At 33.4% G+C, this 9,528-nt stretch overlaps 1 pseudogene; it reads left to right on the top strand.

Moving 5' to 3' along the window:
• Window positions 1-5,142: 5,142 nt before the first annotated feature.
• Window positions 5,143-5,951, top strand: LOC141508060 (vomeronasal type-1 receptor 3-like; annotated as a pseudogene).
• The last annotated feature ends 3,577 nt before the right edge of the window (window positions 5,952-9,528 follow it).

Here is a 9,528-nt window from a genome sequence, read left to right as displayed (position 1 = left end):
TTTTGACTTTCTGAGGCCAAATTTGGGCTAAGGTCCTTCTGACTACAGGGTTAGCACTTGCAGTGCACCTCCTAGTGCCTAATATAGAATGTAATGGGCATAAAAAAATACAAAGGAAACAGCCCCTGACCTAAGAAAACTTCCATTATAGTTACAAGAAACAGCTCATATAAGTCTAAGTAAATATGAAATATATATTGAATATAGGTTCAATATGTTTGATATAGATATATAAATTTGCACACATAAATATGTCTATATAGTATATTATGAATCTTGAAAAAGACTTATCTTATACCATCATCAGCCAGGGTTTTTTACAGGAGGTGGAATTTGAACTAAGGCTTTCACACATTTAAGAATTCTATAAGCTACAAGTGAGTGAATTCTGAGCAAGTGGATCAGCCTGGGCAAGGACAAGAAGATGGGAAACTATAAGAAACAACGAGTAGACCACTTTTACTAGAATCTAATGTGTTTGAAAAAGACAAATGATCCTTTTAAATCACAAATCCCCCATATTCTCCATCTCCTGTCCTAGACTATCTCTTTCTACCAATAAGAACCTTCATTGGTGAAACACTTCCCCACTACTAAAGAAAGGCTTCCCTCTTTTGTCTTGCTCTTCTCAATACTTCCTCTTACCTCTCCATTCACTCCTCTTCAGTCTCTTCTCATCCTGAAACAAAGGACTCAACTTGTCCTCATTTCTAAACTTTGATTTGATATATAAAAATAACATACTCCTTTCTTTCTCCTTCCTTCACTCATCCTCTTTCATTATCCTCCAATTTTTACAGTAATCACAGAAAAACATATGTCATATGTAAATGTATACTATTTATTATATATTAACATATTATATATAATTTATTCAATTTAAAATATACTTATTAAAATTCAATATAATTATAATTACATATGATATATAAAAACCCTATATTTATATTCACAATTTTGCAAAGTATTCATGTGAGTCTTTTGATGGCAAATTATGAGAATAAGAGCTATAATGAAGAAGGGGATTAAGAATATACAGTCTCACAATATCAGAAGAAGTCATCATTGCATGAAGAAGATGGAATGATGGCAGAAAGCTTCAAATTGAGACACCAGCTAAATCTTGGTTGCAAAGGCAAAAATACAGAGAAAGGGGGAAATGAAAAATAACTATAAAAGAAAATTGCATTCAAAATAACTAAAGAAGCAAAAAATGAAATATATATATATATGAATTTTTATATCCATCTATAAATACTTTGCTGGAATTGAAATTAATCTTAATAGTAGGAAAATTTTAATTGTTCATGCAAACACTGAATGATTGTTAAGTAAAATGATTCACTTTGCTTTTAAATTAGTTAACCTTTCTGAGCCATTCTGCTGAGAGGGAAAGCAAAAAGGCCAAAAAATCTCAAAGGTAATTTTTTTTATTATATAAATATTTTATTTGTTTTCCAGTTACATACATTGGTAGTTACTACCAATCATTTTTTTCAAGATTTTGAATTTTACAATTTTTTCTCCTTTCCTCCCTTCCCTCTCCCTTTCCCCCTCCCCTCCAACAGAAGGCAATCTGATATAGGCTTTACATTTGCATCTGTGATAAGCATAGATCTAATTCAATGTGTTGTGAGAGAAGAATCAAATCCAAAAGAATGGAAGAAAACACTAGAGATAGCAAAATTGCATATTACATAAGACAATTTTTAAAAATTAAAGATGAGAAGCTTTGGCCTTCGTTAAAACTCCACAATTCCTTCTCTGGATGCAGATGGTATTCTCCATCATAAATCCCCTAAAATTGTCCCTGATTATTGCACTGATGGAGTGAACAAGTCCATCAAGCTTGATCTTCACCCCATGTTGTTGTTAAAGTGAATAATCTTCAGATTCTGCTCATCTCACCCAGAATCAATTCATGCAAGTTTTTCTGTTTTTTTCTGAAATCTCGTACCTCATGATTTCTTATAGAACAATAGTGTTCCATCATATGCATGTAGCACAATTTGTTCAGTCATTTCCCAATTGATGGGCCTCCCCTCAATTTTCAATTCTTTGCCACTACAAACAGAGCTTCTATGAACATTTTTTTCTATGTAGGATTTTTACCCTTTTTCATGATCTCTTTAGGATACAGACCCAGTAGTGGTATTGCTGGATCAAAGGGTATGCACATTTTTATTGCTTATTGGGCATAATTCCAAATTGCTATCCAGAAAGGTTAGATCAATTCACAACTCTACCAACAATGCATTAGTGTCCCAGAATTACCCACATCCCCTCCAACATTGATCATTATTCTTTCTATCATATTGACCAATCAGAGAGGTGTGAGGTTGTACCTCAGAGATGATTTAATTTGCATTTCTCTAATCAATAATGATTTTGAGCAACTTTTCATAAGACTATAGAGAGCTTTGATTTCCTCATCCAAGAATTGTTTTTGCATATTCTCAAAGGCAAAACTTTTAAAGCGTAGAAAAAGAAATGAGTGGATCATTGCAATATCTCACATTGTTCTATATGTCAGTAACCAGTAGTGATTCAAGAGAGAAAGGGAAAGGAGCAGAAAGAGTGGGAGACATAGAATGAGCCAAAGAGACAGAAAGAAAAAGAGAGACAGAGTCAGAGACAGAGACAATAGAATGAGCCAAAGAGACAGAAAGAGAAAGAGACAGAGTCATAGTCAGAGACAGAGACAAAGAAAGACAGAAACAGAAAGACAAAGAGATGGAGACAGTGTTGGTGAGAGAGAGAGAGAGAGAGAGAGAGAGAGAGAGAGAGAGAGAGAGAGAGAGAGATATACAGAGGTAGAAAGACACAGAGGATTAGAGATAGAGTTAGAAAGAGGATGAGTTATCAATGGAACAGATAAGCAAACAACCATAATACAATTCAAGTGTTCAATAAAATCAAAGGTAAGGTACTTGAAAGAATCAATTTTATAATAACCCTTCATACAATCAGACATCTATCTGGCAAATATCAGGTCTAGATCAAAGAAAGCATCAAAATAATTTCAATCCAATTCAATCTAATCCAATCAACTTTTTTTAAACATCTACTATGTTTTAAGCAATATTTAAGTACTGGGAATGCAATTAATCAAAAGAGAAGGTTTTTGTCCTCAAGATATTTACAATCTAATTTAGGTAGGAAGACAGCATAAGATATGGGAGATAGCAAAGCAGATTGTTGGGGGCAGGAAAGGAGAATAGGACACCAGTGGGTTTCTTCTTATGTGACATTGAAACCAGACGAGCAGCACATGCAGAATGAAGGGATCCAAACATTAGAATAAGCAGGATGGTGATGAGATTAGAGGTAATGAACATAACTTGGGAGGGGCAACTTGTTCCATGCAGTTGAAATGAGGTTGGAGGACTAGATGCAAAGTGGGATGTGTATTTAAAGTATTATAAAAATGCATATGTAGACACAAATTTACATGTATGTGTTTGTATGTTTGTATATGTGGGTATGCATATATGTCACAGAGGGTCCATGTGAATGTATAATCTAAATATAAAAAACTACATTATAAACAAATTAGAGGAGTAAGGAAAATTATCTTTTCAATCTATTTTTGAAGAGTTCATGAAAAAACAATTTTCAGAGGTTATGACAAGATAAAATGTTTCATATGTATTGTACAAAATTGAAATACTTTAGGGAAACCAACCTAATAAATTTAAAATTAGAAACAAAATAAGTAAATGAAGAAAGACACATTTACAGCAAGTTTCTCTGATAAAAGTCTCATATCAATGACATGAAAACTAGTTCAAATATATAGGCAAATCAATTTCTCAATAATTAGATAATTTAAATGATAAGTGGTTTTTCAAAGGTCAAACTACAGAAGATGTGCAATCACATGCCAAAATTATCTAAAATACACTAATAGTTAGAAAATTACAAATTACTGTAATTTAGATTCACCCTCATACCCATCAGAGTGACTATTACTATGAAACAAGAAAATGCCAAGTGTGCAAATCCTGTAGGAAAAAGAGGGGGAAAAATGAAGAAATGGTGGAGTTGTGAATTGGTTTATTTTAGAAATTAATTTAGAATTATCCATCAAAATTATTTAAAATGCATGCCCTTTGAATCAGCTATACAACTACTAGATTCATACTTTGAAGAAATAAAATAGAAAAGAATTACAGTATATATGTATATATATATAAATATACATATACATACAATTATTCACAATTTTATAATAGGTAACTATTCCTTCTGTTTTCTAGGTTTATACTTTATTACTTATTGATCTGTTCCAAAGTATGTCATAGTTGTTTTCTCTATTATTGAGTAGTACAATTTCTTCTCCTAATTCTGCTAATTTTATTCTACATTATTATATATGACTCAAAAATTTCTGATGAAACTTCTATATCATTTCTCATGATGGAATAATATCCTATGAAAATCATATAACAAAGTTGTTTAGCCATTCACCGAAAGGAAAATTTTTTTTATATTTTCAAAATTTTGGCTACTATGAAAGAAGCTTATAGAAATTCACGTGTAATCTAAATATACATATTTAGATGGTATATAAATATTAATCATTTATGTAATATAAATATAATGTGCACACTAAGGGATAGAAATATCTTTACAACAATAGCATCAGAAGCAAACTGACAAAGTAAATATTATTTTTTTTCCTCTGTCCTGTGTAGATGGAGATGACAAAATATAATGACCTGAGTGTTTGGTTCCTGTGACAGAAATCCTGTTCAAAGGTACAAATTTGTATGATGATAGATTCAGGAATTTAAGAGTTCCTGACATTGAATTATCAACCAAGTGTTTTTTCTGTCATCATTATCTTCAACTGTTATCTCCTGCATTATTAGGATTCTCATAATTTCTCTCTTTCACAAAAAAGAGCTTATCCAATCAATGTTTCAAAGAAGAACCCTCTGCAAAAGAAGTGCAGAATATATTAGACATTCTCTTTTCCATGCTATCAACTCAAAAATGCTTCTGCCAGTAATAAAAGAGACATTATTGGTAGGATTTTCTGGATGGGAATGGATAACAATTGTATTGGACATGGGAAGTGTCACCTTCATTTCAAGGAATATATTCTACCTATATATACCTCCTGTTAACAAAAAGGGAATGATTTCTAATGACATAACCTTGGGACTCTTTTTTTCTGTTTCAGATTGGATCTGGGGTCCTGGGGAACTGCTTCCTCCTGGATCTGTAAACCATCACCTTCTTCATTGTACCCAGAATGAAGGCTGTTGACTTGCTTCTCATCCACCTGGTCTTTGTAGATAACTTGTTACTTCTCTCTGGAGGGATCCCTCAGACAATGGCTGCATTTGGACTCAACAATTTCTTGGATGATATGGGATGTAAACTTGTCTTTTTTGAGTGATTTCCAAGTCATCACTTTAAGTGCTGGAAGCTCCCGTTGGGTAAAACTTAAAGCCAGAGTCCTCAAATGCATTGTTCTATTCTGTCTCTTGTGCTGGACCTTCCATCTATTGGCAAATTGTGTGATTCGTTTGTTTATGAAAGGCCCAAAAGGAAGTAATAATATCACTAAAAGAAAGGGTTACATTTACTGCTCTGCTCCATTATGTTTCCTTTAATGTTGCACTATATATCTTCATAATCTCCTTTCCTGATATTTGGTGTATAGGAAACATGATGGTGACTAGTGGATATATGGTTTTGTCTTGAACAGACATCATCAGAAAGTTCAATACATTCATGGCCACACACCTAGAGCTTCCCCTGAGACCAGAGTTACCCAAACTAATCCACTTCTTCTCATCCTATTTGTCTCCTTTTACTCACTGAATTCTACCCTAATAGTATATATTCACTATGAGAAATATTCTTCCTGGCTGGTTCATATCTCTGTCTTCCTAGCTGCCTGCTTTCCAACCTTTAGCTCCTTTGTCCTAATAAGTTAATGACTTCCAAGTTCACAAATACTGCTTAATACTCTGAGAAAAGATGATGATACAGTTCTGATACAATTCATTAGTTTCACCTGCAACTATTCACCATGAATAATATAATGAAAGGGGAAAAGTTGCATGAGGTGCAGAAAAATAGGAACAATAATGCACTCTTCCAGTCTTACATTGGTCTGGCTATTTTAGATAGAAATTTTCAACTTTGCTCCCCACAACACAATTGATTTGAATGTGCTTACCCTTTGACCCCTCTATACCAATACTAGATCCATATATCAAAGAGATGGAAAAAGATCATATCTATATAATAAACATATACTGAAGCTCCATCCTTAGTGGTCTCAAATTGGAAACTGGAGGAGTTTCTATCATTAATATCTAAAAATTATATTATTTTACTAGAATAGATTATCATTTTGAAACAATAAATAATATAATGGTATTCTAGGAAACTGGAAAACCTTCTATGAACCAATTCTGCACAAAATAAAAAGAAATAAAAAAGAAATGAGATTGTAGATAAAGCAACTTTGAAAGATTTTAAAACTTTTATCAATGCAATAATTGATCATGAATCCAGAGAACTGAAGAAGAGATAAACTATTCAACTCTGTCCACAAAAACAATGAACTTAAAATGCAGTCATAGACTCAAGTATGCTAAAAGACAGAATTATTTTTGTAAATTATGCACATTTGTGATTTTTTATTCTCAATGGGATAGGTAACCATAAAACATATTATTACATATACATGTAAAATATTCTCAAATTTTAATGATCTGTAGACTTTGCCTTTTAATTACATAGTGAACAATCTCCTTTCTACTAATTCTGTCACTAGGAACAAGAAGGGGAAATAAAGGTAATATTACTCCAGCAGAACAAGTAGGACTGGTGTTGTCTCTCTCTTCATCCTCTCTTCCTTCACTCTTAAACTTTCCGTCACTCTCTCTATACAACCTCCACTGGGAATGTGTCAGTCAGATAAGAATCCCAAATCAAACTTATTATGGTGAATTAAGGAGCAACTATTGAATTATTTTTAATTTTATTCAGAGGTAATGCAAAAAGCAAGCAATTCTACTCTTATGATGGAAGGCAATTCCTAATAGCACCAAAGGGGAAGAAAAGGAGGTAATTCAGGCATAGAAAAAAAAATTCCTCTGTACTTCTCTCTCTCTCTCTCTCTCTCTCTCTCTCTCTCTCTCTCTCTCTTTCTCTCTCTCTCTCTCTCTCCTCTCCTCTCCTTTCTCTGTTTCTCCATATGTATAAATATACACACCCTCACAACACACATGCATATACAAACAAAATCCAGACCAGGACTACATATGCTCATACACATACATACATGCATGCATATTTAAATATATGGATATATTGATAGGCACATGTATGTCTATGTATATGCATACATGTAAACATACATGGCTGGCATGTGGTCTATACCAGGTTGGCTGGCAGTATGAGAGGACAGAAAGGTGTGAGTGGTACATATGACAGATGTTACTAAGTAAAAATTGACTAGACTTGACAATATGGATATGGGGGATGAGAGTGAGTGTGAATTGGAGGATGGCATCTATGATATCTAAGTGGTGACTGAGGACCCTTGGGAGACAGCTGTTGTTTTTTTCCACCAGGGTCCAGGCTAAAGCCCCAGAAGTTTGAGAGCAACTCAGTTAGGCTTTATTCAGGACCATGAATGATCATTGGAGTCTTGATTAATGCCAAGTTCAAATTTAGGTCTAAAATTGATAAGGGTTATGGGGGAGGAAGTTTCTGCAGAATTTCTTTGAAAAGTCCTGGTGGAAATAACTCACTCCCCATTGGACTTCAATATTTTAATTTGGCCATCAAGAAACATCCTTGATGAGATATCTTGCCAGTCATTTAATCCACTTCCAAATATTCTTTTAAGTAAATCAATTTTGGAAATAAATTTGTTTCAACAGCAAGCATTGAAATTTAGAATTTTGTCGCAAGAAACATCATCTGTCTTGAACATACTCACTGTCCTAGAAATAATCTTAATCAGTAATAATGAAATCTTTTTTAAAAAGAGGAGGGTAAGAAACTCATTAGTCAGTAGATTTCAACATTTTATTTTGGCCATAAAGAGGTACCTTCCCTGGTGTCCTACCTTTCTACTTCCCCACTTTTTCAATCTTCAGATCAGTGTCTTAAAAATAAATGATTATAGAAAGAATTCTAAGTTGCAGCATCAATTCTAGATGTGTGGACCTGTGTAAATCATTTAACCTCTGTTTACCTCAATTACCTTAAGTGTAAAATGGGAAAAATAATACAATTGAACTCAAAAACAGCCATTGTCTGAAGGATCCCTTTAGAGAGAAGTATATGAGATGTTCAGCTTTGTTGTAAGGAATTGCTGAGACTTTTTCAGGTTTATTTCTTCACTTTTGGTGTCTGCCTGTCACTCAACTCTCACTTGCAACTCCAAGAAAATATGGCACTTTGGTAAAATAATCTTAGCATGTAGACTAAATATTAAGAGTAACCAACAGACCTTACAGTCATTGATGACTTAGGGGAATGCCTATCCCAAGCATATAAAGAATTCTCATGGCAAAATGGATGGATGAGAAAAATACATTCTAGGTGCATGAAGGCAATTGAAACAGAAACTGCAGAGAACTTAGAACTTGCAGTTATCAAAAATACCAAGCTCATCCACAGTATCCTAGTCCATCACCAACCTCTTGACTTCTGTCATGGCACTTGGCCTTCATTGATTCTGGAAAAAAGAGTGAGGGTGATTCCTTGTGCAACTCTGCCTCACTTAAAACCAATTCCTGTGCAAGTAAAGACATCATACATGATATCATGTGTCCTTTTCAAAAGGAAGGGATGAACAATAGCTTCTCTTCCCTTCCCACATGTTGCTACTGATAATTTTATTCCAACTTTTGAAAGGAAGCGTTTTCTTTAAACCTATCCATTAACTATACATACATACATACATACATATGACTTAATTTATTGATCCTTTTTTCACTATCATAGGAGGTTTGGATTCTTATCACTTATCATAGGTAGGATTTTTATATCATTGATAGTTGGAATAGTGGGATAGATATATTGAGTAGAAGAAGAAAAGATGAAAGTAAAGGGAAGGTGAAGGGTAATTGAAGAGGAAAGGAAGAGAAGAGAATATGAAGAAAGAGAAGATTGCTTCAGCTATTTCTGCTCTAACAATATTATTCATTTTTATTAGAAAAGAAATTGATCAATAAGTATCAGGCAGGAACAACATAATACTGAATTTGGAGATAGAAGATTTATATTGGAATCCTAAATCTTCTGTTATGTTACTATTTTTTCAATGTTTTCAAATTATAAATACACACACACACACACACACACACACACACACACACACACACACACAGACATTCTCTAAACATTGATTCTGACCTCCTACTACCCCTGAGAACTAAGTGCTTCTAATCCTTTCATAAATATCCTCTCTATAATCAAAAAAGGTGATACATTCCTATCCTTTTGGTCTATATTTTCTCTTTCTTTCTTTCTTTCTTTCTTTCTTTC

The sequence above is a fragment of the Macrotis lagotis genome, chromosome 1 (genome assembly GCF_037893015.1).
Source record: "Macrotis lagotis isolate mMagLag1 chromosome 1, bilby.v1.9.chrom.fasta, whole genome shotgun sequence".
Taxonomy (NCBI): domain Eukaryota; kingdom Metazoa; phylum Chordata; class Mammalia; order Peramelemorphia; family Peramelidae; genus Macrotis; species Macrotis lagotis.
This window is presented reverse-complemented; position numbering and strand designations above follow the sequence as displayed.